This window comes from Pinus tabuliformis, chromosome Q, assembly GCF_031772625.1.
Source record: "Pinus tabuliformis cultivar Carrire ecotype Pingquan chromosome Q, CPIR1, whole genome shotgun sequence".
NCBI classification, from domain to species: Eukaryota; Viridiplantae; Streptophyta; class Pinopsida; order Pinales; family Pinaceae; genus Pinus; species Pinus tabuliformis.
In genome coordinates, this window is record NC_142296.1 from 693,132,203 (window position 1) to 693,141,124 (window position 8,922).

General features: G+C 37.2%; 1 pseudogene; it reads right to left on the minus strand.

Annotated features, from left to right (window-relative positions):
* Positions 1 to 14: 14 nt before the first annotated feature.
* LOC149221427 (protein NODULATION SIGNALING PATHWAY 1-like) lies at positions 15 to 4,245 on the minus strand (annotated as a pseudogene).
* Positions 4,246 to 8,922: the final 4,677 nt, after the last annotated feature.

An 8,922-nucleotide genomic window follows, 5' to 3' on the forward strand; every position in this document is an offset into this window, starting at 1 on the left:
ATCCTTTCTGTTTTTCAATTAAATATAAGCATTGAATTTGAGCCAAAGTACAAATTCAAGGGACCATAGATAATGTACATTTCTATGTATGATACATATGAAACAACAATATAGAAGTTAACGACAAAAGAAATGCATAATATTTGCAGAATATGAGTGAAGCAAGGAGTCTCATCATTAGACTTGTTCAAAGATGGCTTCCACAAAGAGCAAAAGGTGATAGGATGACTTTTCAACCACAGAGAAATACACCCATCCTCTAAACACATCTCCAATTTGAATCATGTTTACAAAGAATGGCTCTTGCACAATGAATTTTTTTGTCACTAAGGATATGACACAAAAATCCCCCTTCCCTAACTCTAGTAACCCACTTCAAATGGCCCTCTTTTCTCTCTGCACGAGAAGCACTATCATAACCGACATTATTAACTAACCTAATGCCAGACTCGCCTTCAACCATGCACCTCTCCTCACACTCTCTCCCCTTGAAACATACATTGGCGGAATCCAATAATCTTTGTAGATGATGTACAAAGTTCTTAAACCTTTCTATGAAATCGGGAGATGAATGGTCTATATCATTATCACTCATGAAAAACACTTGGTGATTTAGGTCCTTTATGAATTTGATGAACTTGTCATGGGGGGGAGCTAATGTTAACTAATTATCTTTGCCTCCATTTTTGTTCAATCCCTCCCCTAAGAGTTGATGAAGATGAAATTGTGCACAAATAGCTAATGCCTCGTCTTCTTTGACACCTAGGGATTTCCCTGGTAAGGGAATCTAGGGGTTGTGCAATGACATTGACTTCCATATCAAGGTTCAAATTCTTTGCATACCTCATCAAATGGTTAGGGAAGTCATTAGAAGGAGTTCCAGCTAAAAAGGGTGCCCCAAGAGTGTCTGCTATGATAGTTAGCCTTTGGAGACTGTTATCACTCAGGTTGTCCTTTAAGCTCTGGAAAAGGATACGGTCGAGGTAACCACAAACCAACTTTGGACTGCAGGTTCTAGCCTACCTGCAGTCAGAGAGGGCTCTCTCTTTTAGATTTAGCTTTGTTTGAAAGGATCTTAGGCTAGGTATGATGCACAGGGGTTTTATATTGTTTTTGGTGGGAAGGAAGACGTTTCAAGTAGAGAGGCAAGACATAGTCTGGTAAGTTTTCAAACCATTGGGCGTGGAGTCAAGGAGTGGGACTGCTGGTGCGTTTTCTTGGTCACAAGAGAAATAAGGAGCAAGGTAGCTGCTCATGAAACAACACTTAAAGCTTAAAAGGATGGGATGAGGGATAAGGAATGAGAGGCAACAAAGAATCTCTCATTAAGCTTAAAAGGGGGAAAGTGAATGAGCTCTATCTAGGAGCAATTAAGAATTCCTAGACAACTGTCAAAGATGAATGGATTAGGGGAAATATGAGCCGAAGGGAATTCATATTCATGACTGATCCAGAGGAAAACATAAAGAAACAACAGAAAATGAGCATAGAGGGCAGTTAAACCAATTCTAGACTATTCTTTCTTTCTGCTATTTAGACGGTATATTAATGAAAAAACAGAGATAGGAAAACTTATTGAGTCATGTTGCAGCACAAGAATTCCAAATTCACTTCTTCAAACCATTAGACACAGAGCAGACAGTCTTTCCTCCAAGCTTTTCAGCAGTCTTTGATTATAGAAAACATGTCAGGTATACAGTGCGAGTCTATACTGAAAAACTATCAACCAACCAACCCTTAAAGCAATACAGAGGGTGGTATATATAGGGAAGATTTATCTGGAACCATCTATTACAGCTGACCTAACAGGTCTGACAGAAAATTGATTACTTTAACCTAATCCTATCCAGAAGTAAATGCCAGAAAATATCTTTGAGCTACGCTGGGGGCAGCTGTATCAAAATGAGTTAATATCTGTCCAGGTGGCTCTGTGCTTTTCATCTGTCATAACTGTGCATTGGTCTTTGCACCATTGCTGTTCGGCGGTATTGAATGCTTCTGACTGTGATTTGAGAGCTAAGGTGGGCTTACTCCTCTTGATTTGACTTTCTGGGGGGCTCATCAATGTTCAAGTGCATCGAGCCCCTGAAAAATCTTCGGCGGATACTCTTCGGCTCTCCTCCCTCCTCTGATACTCTTTGGCAATAAATTGATGCTGTTCTGCCGTGCTGTGGGTCTTATTCATAATTTAATGGCCGCTGTTCGGCCTCTGTTTCTTTTAAAACTGTTTTCTGCTCCTTCCGGCCAGCTTTGCGAAGAAAAATGAGTCATTCGGCGCCTTTCGGGCTTGCTGGGGGCCGCAGAATAAAAAGATTCCCTGAAGATTCCCCATTCAGGCCCAAAAAATCTAGCGATGAGCAAAAACTGCCTCAGAATCGGATTCCGGGGCTCCGAAGTGCGATTTTCGCGCCTTTGCGCCCAAAAAGTGCTGATGACGTCAGCATTGTACGGCGGGTGACATCAGCATGACGTCAGCAGGTTGACGTGGCGAGATGACGTCAGCATGACGTCATCATGTACGGACGATGGCGTGGCAGGGACACGTGGCAGTGATGTGGCAGGAGGCCACGCAGGCAGGTGACTCGACATGGTGACTGGGCAGAGGGGGTGACGTAAGCGGTGACTGGGCAGAGGGTGACGTGGGATGTGACGTCACGGGCGGTAAGCGGTTTCGTGGCGCACCGCTTTTTGAGGATGGTGGTTTCGTGAGGGGGCGCTCCGCCACAGCCCAGAGCCTGACGCGTGGCGGGAGTACGGCGGCAATACCGCCCATCTCCCGGACGCTAAAGCTCAGGCGATTCGGGGATGGGGCGGCCCGCCCACCGTTGATCAGCGAGGCAGGCGATCCAACGGTTGGCGGTCGAGGCGAGGCGGCGGGTAGTTAGGGCGGGGAATATTCGCAGGAATATTCCAAATTTAATAATATGCGCGCGGTGGGTTAAAAACTATAGGAAAAGCGGGTTATGGGGTTTTTAAAGGCGCGGAGAGTGGGTTTTCTGATATTTTTGCGCCGGGGGTATATATTTACATGACAAACATTGGGATAAAGGTGAAAACATGGGTTTTTTGGGGGTTTTTGGGCTAGGGATGAGGTTATTAACCTGGCCATGTGTCAGATTAATCCCTGTTTGGACACGGATGGGCTAAAGACAGCCCCAGATGGACTGTGATTCCCCGGACTTGTTTTTAGGAAATATGGCTATATTGCCAGGGATGGGATATTTGCATAGGGGAGTTTTATATACATGATTTTAATAGGGAAAGGGAAAAACTGATAGGGAGTTATATAATAAAGTTAGTAGTTAATATGGAGATGAAAAAGAGGGCGTTAAGGTATAAGACCTTAGGCTTTGTTGGGAAAAAGAAGGCTCACAGATGATGAGTGAGCAGTCCTTGAGTGAAGCAAATCCTCACCAAGGCGAATGTCATGGAGACGATGAAACTGAGAGGCTCAAGCAGATCTTGACCTCTCGGGGGATGTTAGTAAGTGACTTGGGGGAAATGAGAAGAAGGGGAGGTTAGTGAATACCAGCTTGAGTACCTCCTTTGACTGCAAAACTGCCTGATAACTGTGATCAAAAATGGAATACAGCAGTGGCATTTGGACCAGGATACTTCCATGGCATCTTCATTGGTCTGTTCTGGAAATATGGAACACTGCAGCCTGCAAAGTATAACATATTTGGCATGTGAAAATGTCAATCATGAAAAATGAATACCTGCTGCAGCAGGAGGCTAACAGAGACTAGGAGGCCTAGTTGGTCTTCTAGCCAATGCCTCCATGAATGTGGTCCATTGTATTCCATTAAAAACACCAATGTCTATTACATGAAGAGCTTTATTGGTTTGGCCTTGAGAGGCTTCGAGCAAATATTTATTGGCTATGGTGTACAATAATTGATACCATGGACTTGCCTCATGAAACTTAATGAAAGCGATGTGAAACAACTTTGGATCTGCATAGAAGAATTTTGAGCAAGGAAGAGATGTGTCAGGATGCATGATCTTCGTAGTGAAGGATCTTAACCCATGTGCTGCAAGCCTATGGTTTTCATCACCTGAGATTGATGCAAGATCATGGAGGACCCGTATGAGATTTTCAATGCGAACAAAGTTATTGTTTTCTATAGCTATTGCACAAGGGTTTAGTAATTGTTCAACCCATATCAATTCCTTGGGAAGTTTAGGTGGACTAGTTTGGCATCCACCTGATCTTCCTTTGTTGTTTCTAATGTTGTTGTTGTTGTTGTTATTTTTTTTGTTGTTGTTTCATGTGGAATCCAAAGCTAATTGATTATATGATTTTTTTTCCATGCATAGAACTTAGTTTCTGGGGCCAGGGAGTGCATGATCCAATCTCTCTCCTGTGTGGGGTGAGGCTGCATTGTTTTCAAAAACATTCCATAGTTTTCCTTCGGTAGATTCACTTGAGACTCTAGCTCTTTTTCTCTTCTTGGTTATCTTATAGAATCCTCCACATCATTTTAGATTCAAGAAAAAAACATATTAATCATTTTTGGTTTTATAAGCAAATGTACATCAGAAATCTATTTGGTCAAAGTTGTGGAATGAAAAACAAAATCAGTAGCAGAAATATCAGTAGTGTCTTCTTCTCCATCGTCTACCTAGAACAGTATAATCCATAACATAGAGCTTTAAGGTGAGGGGAATTAGAAGGGAAAAGAGCAACATATCTCATTTCAAATTATTTTGATTTGCTCCGAATTAGAAAATAATCCTTGAAGATCAACATAAATAATATAAATAACAAGAGAGTAAATCTACTCCATTTTTATAATTGTCTGCCTCAGATCCTCTTCCAGAGAATGAGCCTCTCATATGAAAAATATTAAAGAAATTTCTTAAGTAGTTCAGAGAGTTGGTGTCTTCTCTAGTGGTCCACTTCCAAGAAAGACAATTGTCTCATGTGCCAGAATTTGCATGGAGGTGGATGTGAGTAAATATCTCCCAACTAAAATGTTATAATTGTTTGCTTTAGAGCCTATTCTAGAGCATGAGTCTCTCATATATAAAATAGTAAAAGAAATTTCCTAGATAGTTTAGAGAGTTTGTGTCATATCTAATGGTCATATTTAAGGAAAGGTGATTGTACCATGTGCTATAATTTGCATGAAGATGGATGTGAGTAAAGATATCCCCACTAAAATGACATTAACTTTAGATGAATTTAGTTGGACCCAACAAATCTATTTAGTGTTAAAACTTGAATTTTTAGAAAAAGAAAAATCATGAATTGGGGCATCCCCTTCCCTCCTTTCTTAAAGTTCCAAATGCACGATTATAGGAAAAAGATGATGTTAATTGGAGTGTGATCTAGTAGTTGAGACAACACATGGTGGACAAGGTGGCATTAAAGAGTCAAATTTGAACCTCGAATGAATGACATAAGCATTTTAGAAAGTATGGGAGCCTCCCAATATATGTAGATATTGGTTATAGTAGCCAGTAAATATCATTATAATTGGATATTTGTATAGGCATTATTACAGTGATGAGAAATTATGCCCTAGACATATGACGTGAAAAATAAAGCGAAGAGCCAATGTACAATTCCTAGGTGATTTTGGGAAAATACATACCCTTCATGATGACTTTCAGAGGGACAAGAATGTGTGCAAGTCCCAGGAAATTTTAGCAAAAATGGACTTCCCTTACGAATATCAAGGGAAAAAAACAGATACACACCCCTCATGACTTACAAAAGGACAATGATGGGTGCAAGTCTTGGGAAATTTTAGAAAAAGGGGCTTCCCTTATGAATTTCAAAGGAAAAAACAAATACACACCCATCATGACTTATAGATGCATAAAAGTAGGTACAAATCTTGGGAAATTTCAACAAAATGGGAATCCCTCACAAATTTCGATGGGAAAAGACCTAATGCATCTTCCCTTGGAAATTTTGGCAAAATAGTTACCCTTCTCATGTGGCATGTTAACCTCTGATTTTAAAGTCCACTATTTGTGTTACAACTTCGTGGGTTGCTTCATATTATCCTAACAACACTTCTAGCATTCATGGGACTAATAGATTCACTTTGAATATATTACCTATTGCTTCAAAGAACTACATGCATATGAAATTCAATGGCACAGTGGTTATGTATCTAACATAATTTTCAAAATAAAAAAAATACACATAGAGAATAGAGTAACATAAACTCAAAATTAAAATAATTCAATTTGATACATCAAAAACTTGTCAACAAAAACAAATATTCAATGGGGTATACACATTGCATATACTACCATAAATACATAATTGAAAAAAATTCAACAATCATATCCATACAAAAACATATCACGAGGTTCTACCCAAAATTTCTCTACATCGCCCTTTTAGGAAGCTCAGGTAACCGAATAATTTTATTATTATTATTATTATTTTTTTTTTTCTCTGAAATATGGTTACATAACAAACTAGGTCTTAGAATGGATCTCCATGGTAGGTAGTGTAGCTTCCCAGAAGTCTTCATGCTCTTGGTCTACGATGGGGTAGTCCCCATTGATGAGCTCTCATCACTAATGTCCAACCAGTCTAGTAGAGAGACCTATATCCCCTATTGCAGTCCTCACCTTTTGCCATGATTAGAGTCTATGTTTGGCCTACTGATGTCTCTTTCTATTGATCTCCATTTATGAATTTGAGCAGACAAAAATGGCCAATTCAGATGGATCGCTTGGAAGTTGAGTCTTCCCTTCCCCTCTCACACTATTTATATCATAAAAGAAAATGAAAAATGTTGACCTGTACACCAACTCCATGAGGTTATATGCTTAAATCATGTAAATTATCATGAGCTCACTTTTCATTCATGGTTCATTGCGATATTGACTTGGATACAACCTTAAATCATCATGGCAGATCAACTAGTCTAAGCTAATTTTCGCTTAGGGATGACTAGGGCCTAATTTTTCGACCAATGCAACTTTCCTCTAACCCAAATGCACCACACCTATCTCATGAGTCCATGGTTTTCTATAATGAACCATATGTCCACCTTCAAATCTTGAAATATACCATGTCCTCTTTTGACTTCAGCAACATCATGCATGTGCATGTATTTCAAAATTTTGTTTTTTGTTTTTTAATTTTTGTATGTTATTTTAATATGATTTAATTTCTTTTTAATTTTATGTTATTTTTTAAATCAATAAAATGATTTTATATTTGTCTCATCAATTGTTTTATATTTATTATTTATTATATGTTTTTTTTTCTTTCCATTTGTTTTCACAGGTTATCTACAACCCGATTTTTTTTGCATATAACTCAGTTGGCATGATTGTGCCTAAGCTTTTCCTGAAGGTTGAATACTAAATTCCTAAGGTGTTCTTTTTTATGGTGACGTTTTATTTTCTTTTTTGGTACAGGTCATCTGGCCACATATCGGCCACTATCACCCAACTGAAGAAAACTTGTTCGAGTTTCTTGCTTTTCGAGGGGAAAATGACATTGACATTGTTGATGTTGAGATACATGTCATATAAATTCTTTATAATCCACTTTAATTTATATTCCAATTTTCATCGTCTTTCATGTCTTATACTCAACATTGTATATCTTTTCATTTTCAGAAAAGGAACCCAGTATTGATGGTAAGAATCATGAATTGAAGAAAGATGATAACAATAACATTGGGACGAAAAATGAATAAAAAGAGACAGAAGAGAATCAATCTAGTGATACCTTTAAGGTCAATATTCCACATGAGAAACACACATACAGACTGATGGTTAAGTTTTTACTGTTGGTGAATTCACTTGCAATGTTTTGACAATGCAATGATAATGTTTTGAATTTATGAAACAATATTTCATGAATAAATTTTGGTCCAACCAATATTAAGTTGGAAATTCATATTGTGACATTTCATATAACATAATTTATGTGGTTGAATTTATTTATAGTTGTAATTGATATTATTTAGTATTGTAATTAACATATGAAACTTGGCGTTTTCATATTAGACAAACATGCACATTGTATGACATGTTTCTAAATTTATTTGCAAAATCATATTAATTAATTTATATTGTTTAATAATAAACACAAAAAATTATTAGCCGTTTATATGGATTAATGATGAACACAAATGATTATTAATGAAAGTAAATGAAATGAATATAAATGACTAAATCAATCATTTATATAATGAATATGAAACTATAAAAAAAAACGACTACTATAAATGATAAATTTGTGATTACAAATGACAACTAAATTTTACATATATATGATTATTAGTAGCTAATTTACAGTATCTTATAACACGACCAAAACTTAGCTATATTTCTTTGGTCATTAATTGGTTTCAAAGATGACTAAAATTTGCATATATATGACTATTAGTAGCTAATTTACAGTATCTTATAACATGGCCAACATTTTAGTAATATTTTTTTGGTCATTAGTTGGTTTTCTCAGGTGATCATATAATAATGTATTTTGTTGTATATTTGGTCATTAATTGTGACAAATAATGATTAAATCAATGACTAAATTAATGACCAAATTTATGACTAAATATACTACTAGAGGACAAAATTGAAACAAAAAATTAATGATTAAGCTAAAACTGACTAAAAGTTAGTCGCATTATAAGATACTGTAAATTAACTACTATTGGTCACCCACTGAAAAATGTCATTTATATGCAAATTTTAGTCATTTTTTTAGTAACAAAGTAGCCATTTTGTAGAAGTGATGGGAAGAAAGCCTTGTTTTCCATTGAATTTGAGTACAATAAATTGAGGATGACATCCCAACTAGATCTATATCTCAGCGGTGCCCAAAAAGAGAGATTGCTTGAGTTGAATGGGTTAGATGAGTTCAGAATGCAGGCCCTCATACACATAGAGGTGATTCAAATTCATAGGAAGATCTGGCATGAAAAGAAC